The 11,905-nt window shown below is 42.8% G+C and overlaps 1 protein-coding gene across 1 annotated transcript in view; it reads left to right on the top strand.

The window, feature by feature from the left end:
• Nucleotides 1-1,086: 1,086 nt before the first annotated feature.
• Nucleotides 1,087-11,905, top strand: part of LOC124788347 (luciferin sulfotransferase-like) — a 379,183-nt gene continuing 368,364 nt past the window's right edge. Inside the window, exon 1 of the mRNA XM_047255607.1 lies at nt 1,087-1,152. The gene's annotated coding sequence lies outside the window, so the exon portion shown is untranslated. The remainder of the gene's footprint in view (nt 1,153-11,905) is intronic.

Below are 11,905 nucleotides of genomic sequence, written 5' to 3'. Positions count from 1 at the left end.
ACCTACCCCCAACCGTATGCAGTGTATAATTTAACACCTTATACTCTTTCTGATCGCAACATCTCACTAGTTTTAGAGGAACACTGACTAAGGTTTTCAGGTTAGCAAATAGGAAGTTGCGATGCAGAAAATGGCTCTGACATCAGCTGATGGCGTGTCTGTAGTGTTATGAAAGAATGTGTGTACAGTTTGTGTAGTGCTTGGAGCGACTGAGCGTGAGAAATGAATGAACAATCCAGTGTCAGATTGTTTCATTATTAATATTCGTAAAACAGTATTGTACACTAGTGGTAAACCGAGTGGGGTAGCATTGTTATAAACACAGTAACCTTGCGTTCTGGAGGGTGGAGGCCGTAATCATCATCCAGCCATCCTGATTTATTCTGTGGTATCGCTAAATTACTTCAGGCGATGGCCGACTGCCTGTTCCATCCTTGTCCTACTAGATCTGTAAATGTCTCTATATGTGAATTGCTATATTTTTTTCTTCAATTGTAATATTAAGACATGAACAATATCGTTGTAAAAATGATCTACGGATGGATAAAACTACAATTATATTACTACTGCTACTACTACCGCCACCACCACTACTACAGACCAAAGAGGAAAGAGGGAACCGAAGAATATATGCTTACCTCTTCTCTATAGCACGGAAGAAGGAAACCTGTTCTACTGAAAACATGTCTTTTGAGAACGCAGAGGCTCTTTCTTATATGCTGCGAGCGGTTTTATTGCTCTTGTTACTTCAACTGTTGATCTGCATATACTGCTGCTGCTGCTGCTGCTGATATCGATGATGATGCTGATGACGATGATGGTGGTGGTGGTGGTGGTGGTGATTTTGCAGATGACTAATGGTCACGGGGTAAGATACTGCAAAACCTCGTGACAGAAACAGGTACCCTTACGTAATTGTTGGCTAGGAGCGTCCACTCATACGAGAAGCAGTCACGTGAAGGCCTGACTTGTCGACCTTGTGTGCACCGGCGGACGGCGGGACGGAAGCCGCAGCTGGAGAAAGTGGACGGGCGCGACAGGGGGGAGGGGGGAGGGATGTGGCGGGGGTCTGATAGCTCAGCTGTAGTCTAGATCAGGGCGAGCTCGTGACCGGCAGCAACACGGACCAAGCGAGGGCAGCCGACGTATCACGTGAGTAGGGCAGCGCCCTGTGTAAAAACACCATGCTTTGGGCTGTAGCGCTCTAGCACACTAGCGTAGCTGAGGCACAACCGTCCGCTGTACTGCGATGGCTTTGTCTTTTATATGACGCCTCATTCTACTCTGGAACCAATCAGTTAAGGCAGCGTAACCACTCTTCCCGCTTTTAAACGAAATCTTTTGTTGACATGTGAAACTTGGTTTTCTACGCCTTAGATTAGGATTCCTAAAACTGCAGTTTCGTGGTGAACGTAAAATACATGTCTAAAGGCTTTCGACACCGTTCCTCACAAGCGTCTTCTAAGCAAATTGCGTGCCTATGGAATATCGCCTAAGTTGTGCGACTGGATTCGTGATTTCCTGTCAGAAAAGTCACAGTTCGTAGTAATAGACGGAAAGTCATCGAGTAAAACAGAAGTAATATCCGGCGTTCCCCAAGAAAGTGTTGTACGCCCTTTATTATTCCTGATCCATATTAACGACCATCTCAATAGCCCTACTAGATTGTTTGCAGATAATTCTGTAATTTACCGCATAGTAAAGTCATCAGATGACCAAGACGAATAGCAAAATGATTGTGATAAGATATCTGTGTGGTGCGAAAAGTGGCAGTTGACCCAGAATAAAGAAAAATGTGAAGTTATTAACATGGGTACTAAATGAAATTCGCTAAATTTCGATTACGCTATAAGTCACACAAATCTTGAGGCTGTAAATTCAACTAAATACTTAGGGATTACAATTACAAATAAACTAAATTGGAACGATCACAAAGATAATGTTGTGGGTAGAGTAAACCAAAGACTGCGATTCGTTGGCAGAACACTTAGAAGGTGCAACAGGTCTACTAAAGAGACTGCTTACACCACGCTTGTCCGTCCTATTCTGGAGTATTGCTGTGCGGTGTGGGTTCCGCATCAGGTGGGACTGACGGATGACGTCGAAAAAGTTCAAAGAACGGCGGCTCGTTTTCTACTATCGCGAAACAGGGGAGATAGTGCCACAGACATGATACGTTAATTGGAGTGGCTATCATTGAAACAAAGGCGTTTTTCGTTGCGACAGTATCTTCTAATGAAATTTCAATCAACAGTTTCCTCCTCCGATTGCGAAAACATTCTGTTGGCACCTACCTACAAAGGGAGAAATTATCATCACGATAAAATAAGAGAATACAGGGATCGCACAGAAAAATTTAAGTTCTCGTTTTTCCCGCGCGCCGTTCGAGAGTGTAACGGTAGAGAGACAGCTTGAAGATGGTTCATTGAACCCTCTGCCAGGCACTTTATTGTGAACAGAAGAGTAATCACGTAGATGTAGATGTAGATAGGCATTCCGAAACAAGAACTGCTATTAGTTCTTCGCAGAAGCCTGTTTCGTATGCTAAGCTATCGTTGAAGTTCCCAACTCGACTCATGTCTTAAACAGAGCACTATTTTATTGATCTATACTAAAGAAACTGACTGTATAGTAAATGGGAGACTACAGACGAGCATTTTTATTGAATTGCCACAGTCCTCTTGCCGTCATTTCACACCGCTTATTTTTTTCTTTACTTATTTCTCTTATCAGACAACTTTCTACAAGGTCTTATTTCATCTATAACTCACATCTCGAATATCTGCGCGGGTATCTGCGTAGTTAACGGCATGCCGATCCAGCTTTCTTTTAGTGGTACTTCGGTTTCTTTTGCTGTATTTTGTTTGTACCAGACGTTTCAAAAATTGTTTATAACCTCGTAGTACATGTAGTTTGTCCCGCGTAGATAATTTCAATGGCCTTCCTTGTTACATGGACAAACATGTGTATCAATGTGCTCTCCTACCATACGCGTCTGCTAAACAAAGAGTGATAACAATTTAGTTGGTCCTGATAACTATTCCATTTATATATAGCGAAATAGCACTATAATTCAGTTTGAAGTGCGAAAGTACTTGCGAGAGTTAGGTCAATATTGACATTGTTATATATTCTTTCTGCAATAATTTCCATGCCCTTTCACTAGCACAACAGCATTTAGCACTGACTATTGTTATCACATGAACTACCGGGCTAAAAATGGAGCTGTTACCACAGTCATATCAAATTTCTATCCCAACACATGCAGGACTGTGAAACTCACTGTTTTTCTTTCCTAGCTTCAAGATTCTGAAAACCAAACGTGTCGGGAAATGGTCTCACTAAAAGTGCATTTATAATGGCTCCTCTTGATGTCATAGACGTGAAAGAAGTTAAAATTTTTTCAGTCATCAAAAAGCTGATGTATAGGAATTATTTTTTACTGATGAATAGTTACAGTAATGGGGATCAACACCTGATTGACCCAATATGTGAACATATGATGCTCCCAATTATCGAAACTATTTATCAGAAAGGAATATTATGCCCAGCGTCACAAGGCGTCATTTCTTTACATATACAGGGGATAGGATTTGGGGCATCTCGAGAAAACGAAACACATAAATATTCGAGGTGTTTGTAACAATATAACCAAATAAGTTTTGTAACAAGTTTCAGCTAGTAATAGCGAATGCCCTGTTCAAGAATCACAAGAGCAGGAGGTATACTTGGAAAAGGCCGGGAGATACGGGAAGATTTCAGAGATTCCGAAATCAGGTACTGCATTAGAAGGCGTACCCAGGAGTAGATACAGCCTTAGATAACAATATAGTAGTGATGGCGATTAGGTTGATATTTAAGACAATAGTCAGGATGAATTAATACGCGAAGAAGTGAGATACGGAAGTACTAAGGAATTACGACATACTGTTGAAGTTCTCTAAGGCTATACATACGGCAATAAGGAATACCTCAGTAGGCAGTAGAGTTGAAGAAGAATGGATATCTCTAAAAAGGACCATCACAGAAGTTGAGAAGGAAAACATAGGTACAAAGAAGGTAACTGAGAAGAAACCATGGGCAACAGAAGAAATACTTCAATTGATCGATGAAAGGAGGAAGTACAAAAATGTTCCGGGCAACTCAGGTATTCAGAAATTCAAGTCACTGAGGAATGAAATAAATAGGAAGTGCAGGGAAGCTAAGACGAAATGGCTGCAGGAAAAACGTGAAGACATCGAAAAAGAAATGATTCTCGGAAGGACAGACTCAGCATACCGGAAGGTCAAAACGTCCTTCAGTGACATTAAAAGCAAGGGTGGAAACATTAAGAGTGCAACGGGAATTCCACTGTTAAATTCAAAGGAGAGAGCGGATAGGTGGAAAGAATACATTGGAAGCCTCTATGAGGAGAAATATCTGTCTGATGAGATAGAAGAAGAAACAGTAGTTGATTTAGAAGAGATAGGGGATCAAGTATTAGAATCGGAATTCAAAAGAGCTTTGGAGGACTTAAGATCAAATAAGACAGAAGGGATGTTTAACATTCCATCAGCATTTCTAAAATCATTTGGGGAAGTCGCAACAAAATATATGAGTCTGGTAACATACCATCTGACTTTTGGAAAGCATGATCCACGCAATTCCGAAGACGGCAAGAGCTGACAAGTGCGATAATTATTACACAATCAGCTTAACAGCTAATGCATCAAAGTCGCTGACAAGAAAAATATACAGAAGAATGCAGAAGAAAACTGAGGATGTGTTAGATGATGATCAGTTTGGCTTTAGGAAAAGTAAAGGCACGAGTGAGACAATTCCGACATTGCGGATAATAATGGAACCAAGAGTAAAGAAAAATCAAGAACCGTTCATAGGATCTGTCGACCTGGAAAAAGCCTTCGACAGTGGACAATGGTGCAAGATGTTCGAAATTCTGAGAAAAATAGGGGTAAGCTATAGGGAGAGACGGGTCAAATAGAATATCTACAACAGCCAAGAGGGAATAATAAGAGTGGACAACCAAGAACGAAGTGCTCATATTAAAAAGAGCGTAAGGCAAGGATGTAGCCTTTCGTCCCTACTGTTCATCTGTACATCGAGGAAGCTATGATGGAAATAAAACAAGGGTTCAGGAGTGGAATTAAAATTCAAGGTGAAAGGATATCAATGATACGATTCGCTGATGACATTGCTATCCTGAGTGAAAGTGAAGAAGTATTACATGATCTGCTGAACGGAATGAACAGTCTAATCTGTGCACAGTATGGATTGAGAGTAAATGGAAGGGAGGCGAAGGTAATGAGAAGTAGTAGAAATGAGAACAGCGAAAAACTTAACATCATGATTGATGGTCACGAAGTCGATGAAGTTGGGGAATTTTGCTACCTAGGCAGTAAAGTAACCAATGACGGACGGAGCAAGGACATCAAAAGCAGACTAGCAATGGTAAAAGAGGCATTCCTGGCCAAGATAAGTCTACCAATATCAAATATACGCTTTAATTTGAGGAAGAAATTTCTGAGATGTACGTCTGGAGTATAGCATTGTATGGTAGTGAAACATGGACTGTGGGAAAACCAGAACAGAGGAGAATTAAAGCATTTCAGATGTGGTGCTACAGACGAATGTTGAAAATTAGGTGGACTGATAAGGTAAGGAATGAGGAGATTCTACGCAGAATCAGAGAGGAAAGGAATATGTGGAAAACACTGATAAGAAAAAGGGACAGGATGATAGGACATCTTTTACGACATGAGTGAATGACTTCCATGGTACCAGAGGGAGCTGTAGAGGGCAAAAACTGTAGAGGAAGACAGCGATTCGAATACATCCAGCAAATAATTGAGGACGTACGTTGCAAGTGCTACTCTGAGATGAAGCGGTTAGCACATGAGAGGAAGTCGTTGAGGGCCACATCAAACCAGTCAGAAGACTGATGAGCAAAAAAAAAAAAAAAATATGCAGATCTATATCATGCTCTGCAAGCCACCTAACGATGCGTGGGGCAGGAATCACTAACTGATCCCCAATCCTTGTTCTATTCGCGAATGGTTCCCGATAAACCTCTGCATTAGGTCTAATTTCTCGAATTTTTCTCGTCTTGGTTATTCGCGAGATGTAGTGGGAGGAAGTACTACGTTGCTGACTCTTCCTGGAAAGTCTTCTCTCGAATTTTTACCGGTAAAGTTCTTCTTGATGCACAACGCCTCACTTGTAAGTCTGACTTTTTGAGCATCTGAGTAGTGCTCTCGCGCCAACTAAACGATCCCGTGGCGACACACGCCGCTTTCCATTGGATCTTCGCTATCCCTTCTGTCAGTCCTACCTGCTAAGTGTCCCACATGGATGAACAATAATCAAGAATGAGTCAAACTACCGCCTTTTAAGCCACTGCCGTCATGGATGAGTTACATTTTCTTAAGATTCTTCCTATGAATCTCAGTCTGGCATAGACTTTTCCTACTATTTGTGTTATGTGGACATTTCACTTCAGGACGCTCTTGATAGTACTCCTAGACATTTTACTGTAGCTACTGTTTACAACGATTTGTTATTCCTATGTATGCGCAAAACGTTACATTTATTTACTTTTAAGGTCAACTGCCACAACCTGCACCAATCATCAATCCTCTGCAGGTCAGTCTGCAGTTCGATGCTGTCTTCCGTCGCAGCTACTTTCTTACAGACAACGGCCTCATCTGCGAACAGTGTTTGAGAGGTTCCAACGCTACATTTTAAATAGTAACGGTGCTACCACACTTCCTTGGGCTACTCTGGAAATTACCATTAAATCGTCGACTTTGTTTCGTTAAGACGACATGTTGAGTTCTGTCTGCAAGGAAGTCCAGTAGTACTGATAATCATGAGAGAAGAGAGGGAGTGAAACCCGGTGCCGTGACATAACCTGCTCCTCGAGAATAGTACCAAGGGGACAGCCAAGTTTAGCGTCTACTTGGAAGGAGAGATAGCATTGGTCGTATATTTTTGTTTATTATCGCAAAATCGATTTTCGGTCACTTAGTGACCATCTTCAGTGCTGTAGCATATAACTTAAATTAGTAAGCACTGGTGTCAATAAGCTTACGGCGATCACATAGACTATGTGATCGCCGTAAGCTTATTGACACCAGTGCTTACTAATTTAAGTTATATATTACAGCACCGAAGACGGTCACTAAGTGACCGAAAATCGATTTTGCGATAATAAACAAAAATATACGACCAATGCTGTCTCTCCTTCCAAGTATATCCATTATCTGGTCGTAGTGCACAAGACACTATGGAGTCGCCAATCAAAAAGTTTAGCGTCCCCACCCGACGGATGGATCATCATCAACAGTGTCGCATGTGCTCACTTGGATATGTCTGGTATTTATACCAGGACACGTGCGCAAAGTCTCGTGATGAGGAACTTCGCGCCACTACCTCTCTTCCCCATGTCGGCGAAATACTGGAAGTGGAAATTTTTCCACCGGTGGGATTCGAACCCCCGAGTCGAGCGCCACTGCATAAGCATGAGTTAGCGACCTCGTCCGCGACCGCGGGAGCTCAGTTCCGTTGACAAAATTTTATTTCCAAAGTTATTCAACGCTTTTCTTCTTTCTCTCCTTAAGCTCGTTTTCGCCTCGTTCAGTTTTCGTGTGCCAGCTAGGTTTTGACTTCGCTTGAATCTGTAAAGAAGTTCTCTTTGTTTACGTATGAGGTTTTTTACACAGCCATTAAACCACGGTAGATCTTTCCCATCCCTTAAGACCTTACTCAGAACATACTTGTTAATGCATATTGCACGATACCTTTGAATTTTTCCCATTTCTGCTCTATGTCTTCCTCCTCAGCACTAAATATTTGATGCTGACTGCTTAGATACTCTGCAGTTTCTATCCTGTCACCCTTACTAAGCAAAAATAGTTTCTTACCTGTAATAACATTCGCTGTAAAATCCATGGTCATACTCTACTGGCCATTAAAATTGCTATACCAAGAAGAAATGCAGATTATAAACGGGTATTGGTTGGAAAATATATTATACGAGAACTGACATGTGATTTCATTTTCACGCAATTTGGGTGCATAGATCCTGAGAAATCAGTACCCAGAACAACCACCTCTGGCCGTAATAATAGCCTTGATAAGCCTGGGCATTGAGTCAAACAGAGCTTGGATGGCGTGTACAGTACAGCTGCCCATACAGCTTCAACACGATACCACACTTCATCAAGAGTAGTGACTGGCGTATTGTGACGAGCCAGTTGCTCGGCCACCATTGGCCAGACGCTTTCAATTGGCGAGAGATGTGGAGAATTTGCTGGCCAGGGCAACAGTCGAACATTTTCTGTATCCGGAAATGCACGTACAGGACCTGCAACATGCGGTCGTGCATTATCCCGCTGAAATGAAGGGTTTCGCAGGGATCGAATGAAGGGTGGAGCCACGGGTCGTAACACATCTGAAATGTAACGTCCACTGTTCAAAGTGCAGTCAATGCGAACAAGAGGTGACCGAGACGTGTAACCAGTGGCACTCCATACCATCACGCGACCATCATGATGCTGTAAATAGAACCTGGATTAATCCGAAAAAAATCACGTTTAGCATTCGTGCACCCAGGTTCGTCGCTGAGTACACCATCGCAGGCGCTCCTGTCTATGATGCAGCGTCAAGGGTAACCGCAGCCATGGTCTACGAGCTGATAGGCCATGCTGCTGCAAACGTCGTCGAACTGTTCGTGCAGATGGTCGTTGTCTTGCAAACGTCCCCATCTGTTGACTCAGAGATCGAGACGTGGCTGCACGATCCGTTACAGCCATGCGGATAAGATGCTTGTCATCTCGACTGCTAGTGATACAAGGCCGTTGGGCGTTCCGTAGTACCCTCCTGAACCCACCGATTCCATATTCTGCTAACAGTCATTGGATCTCGACAAACGCGAGCAGCATTGTGGTGATATGATAAACCGCAATCGCGATAGGCTACAATCCGACCTTTATCAAAGTCGGAAACGTGATGGTACGCATTTCTCCTCCTTACACGAGGCATCACAACAACATTTCACCAGGCAACGCCGGTCAGCTGCTGCTTGTGTATGAGAAATCGTTTGGAAACTTTCCTCATGTCAGCACGTTGTAGGTGTCGCCACCGGCGCCAACCTTGTGTGAATGCTCTGAAAAGCTAATCATTTGCATATCACAGCATTTTCTTCCTGTCGGTTAAATTTCGCGTCTGTAGCACGTCATCTTCGTGGTGTATCAATTTTAATGGCCAGTAGTGTACTTACTATCACAGTCTCATGGTCACTGATATCTCCCTTTATATTAACTGGTTTGATAAGTTATAGTCTCTTTGTCGCTAGGAGGTCTAAGATGTTACCTATACAAATTGCTTCTCTAATTATCTGATCGAAGTAATTTTTGATAAAGACATTCAGAATAACGTCACAAAGTCCTTTCTTTGGCACCAGTTTTCAATAGCATGACTCTCGCAATCTACTTCTGGCAAGTTTAAATGACCCACTATTATTTAAATGATCACGAAAATTACTAAGGATATTCTGCAAGTTCTCTCTGAAGCGCTCTGGCACTACAGCTTCTGACCCAAGCGGTCTGTAAAGTTATCCGATTACCATTTTGCACCATCCGTAGATGCTTAAGTTCTCCCAGATCAAATCACATTTGGAATCCGTGACAACGTCGCTATATATCATCGAATTTTTTACTACAATAAATACACCGCCACCATTAGCGACTAAGTATCCTTACGGTAGACATTCCAGTCTGAACTTATGATTTCATTGCTATTCACTTGTGATTTCATCCGGCTTTCTGTTCCTAATGCTATATGTGCATTGTAACTTTCAAGCAATACCAATTCTCGGACCATTCTGTGGATGCTTCTGCAGTTTACTAATATAATATTAACCATTTCTGTATCCGATCCGACGACCATTCTCTGAGATCATTGTGGCTGATATAACTTCGATTTTGGTCCCTCATCTGAAGGGGGATTCTCAAATGTAAAATACCTCTATGAGCACGCCACACATACGTCGAAGGGAAACCGACAGTTTCCCACCCGACAGCGGAGGTCGATAAATTCACATCTGATACCGCCACAGAGCTATCTGAGCCTCTGGTTTAGACCTTCTGCTCTGCTCCAAACCAGATTACTGAGATCAGCCCTGGGTACGATGCTACAAATATTCAGCTTAGCCTGCAACCTGCATGAGATGCTAGTTTCTTTCTTCAAATAAACCATCCACCGAAAGAACCAAGGATGGCCCCAGAAACCAGGCGGCAGGCGTCATTAGTGCCGAAAAGGGAACAACGAGTTATACGGGTCTTGCTACGAACTTCTGACGTCACACTAGTCGTCTTGTGCGTCACTTTACGCGAACGCTCGGCTCCATGCAGGGCCCACGGGAAATCAGTATTTGATTGAAAAAATACCCACTATATGTCTTAACTTCATCGTGTGCTGTCGAGAGCTTCCATGCATTTAAACAAGCAGTCTCGTCTGAAATACTCGCTCCCCGCCAGACGGCTGCAGGCACTTGTAAGACCTGCAGTGCCACGTGGTCTGAGGCACGTATCACGGCCTGTCTTTCTCGTGGGACTCGTGCCGACATTTGCTACTATTTGCATCCAGTTGCCCTCGATAGCCGCTGGCATAACAACCTCCATGTCACGGACTAGACCTCCACGGCATTCTTTCCCACCCTGCATGATATTTTACTGTGGCATCCCGTTAGCCGCCTAACGCTGGGACTCCCAGTGAGTAGCATATTAGCCCTCTGCACTTGTCCGGACTGGGAAGGAAAATCGGCCGCTAAACAAACGGCAGAGACATCCAGTGTTGGCTCAGACCTGTTATCAACACTGGTAGCACTTAGTACCTGATGACACTGCGTACGTCGCTACCCTGTATCAGTGGTGATGTCTATTGGGTATGTTCCAAGCGCCATACGTAATGCTTCCACTGATGTGGTTTTAAAACTTTTTTCTCATAAACAAAAATCTCAACTGCTTTTCTAGACTTTCTTTTTCGTTACGATCCGGAAGGAAGAACACTGGACACAACTGTGACCGGTGATGAGACAAGTTTTTCTGTAATAAATGCGGAGACCTATATGGGGTGGCACCATACAGCAGGATCTGAGAAATACACTCGAAGGAAAGGTATGGCCAATGTTTCTTCAGACACTGAACAGAAATTTTTGGTGGATTTTGAGGAACGTGGGTGGAAGCTTAAATCTGAAGCTTGATTTCAGACGTTAAGAAACTAAAAAGTTCTCTTGACTTCTGATATCGTGTTATCTCACAATAATACACAGCCACAAATACACGTCAATGAGATGTCTGTAACTTGCTGCCACGATATTTCAGATCATAGTCTTCTGACCATCTTCGGGTGAAAGTGTTTACCCCGCGCCGAAATATCGTGTCAGCAAGTTACAGGCATCCGGCGGTTCGCTCGAAATTTCATGAAACAATCTGTGTGGAATCAGGAAAGTTTTAAACCTGCTGAAAAATCCTCCTGTCGAAGCACAATAACAGCGAATAACCTCCTCTTTAAAAGACTATGACAGACAAATGGGGAACAAGCTGCCTCAATCCTCATTTTGTCTTCGTCGTCAAAACTTCGGCTTGAGAACATATTCGCACTCTTTTAACACATAACACTCCAAATCCTTTTACCCAGTCTCTCTTTGTAGTGATGCCTTTAACTCAGCATCTCCCTCTCACTGCCACAGTCTATATATACCTTTCTCTCACTGTTCCCTTTTTCTTCCATTAGTTTATACAGACACAGCACGTCACACAGTCTTATTGGTGTAAAAATTGCAACCGAAAACGTAGTTTGGTGACGCCAGAATCTTTGCGATAGTCCCAGAACCCTTGCCATATGT

Source organism: Schistocerca piceifrons, chromosome 3 (assembly GCF_021461385.2).
Source record: "Schistocerca piceifrons isolate TAMUIC-IGC-003096 chromosome 3, iqSchPice1.1, whole genome shotgun sequence".
NCBI lineage: Eukaryota > Metazoa > Arthropoda > Insecta > Orthoptera > Acrididae > Schistocerca > Schistocerca piceifrons.
This window is presented reverse-complemented; position numbering and strand designations above follow the sequence as displayed.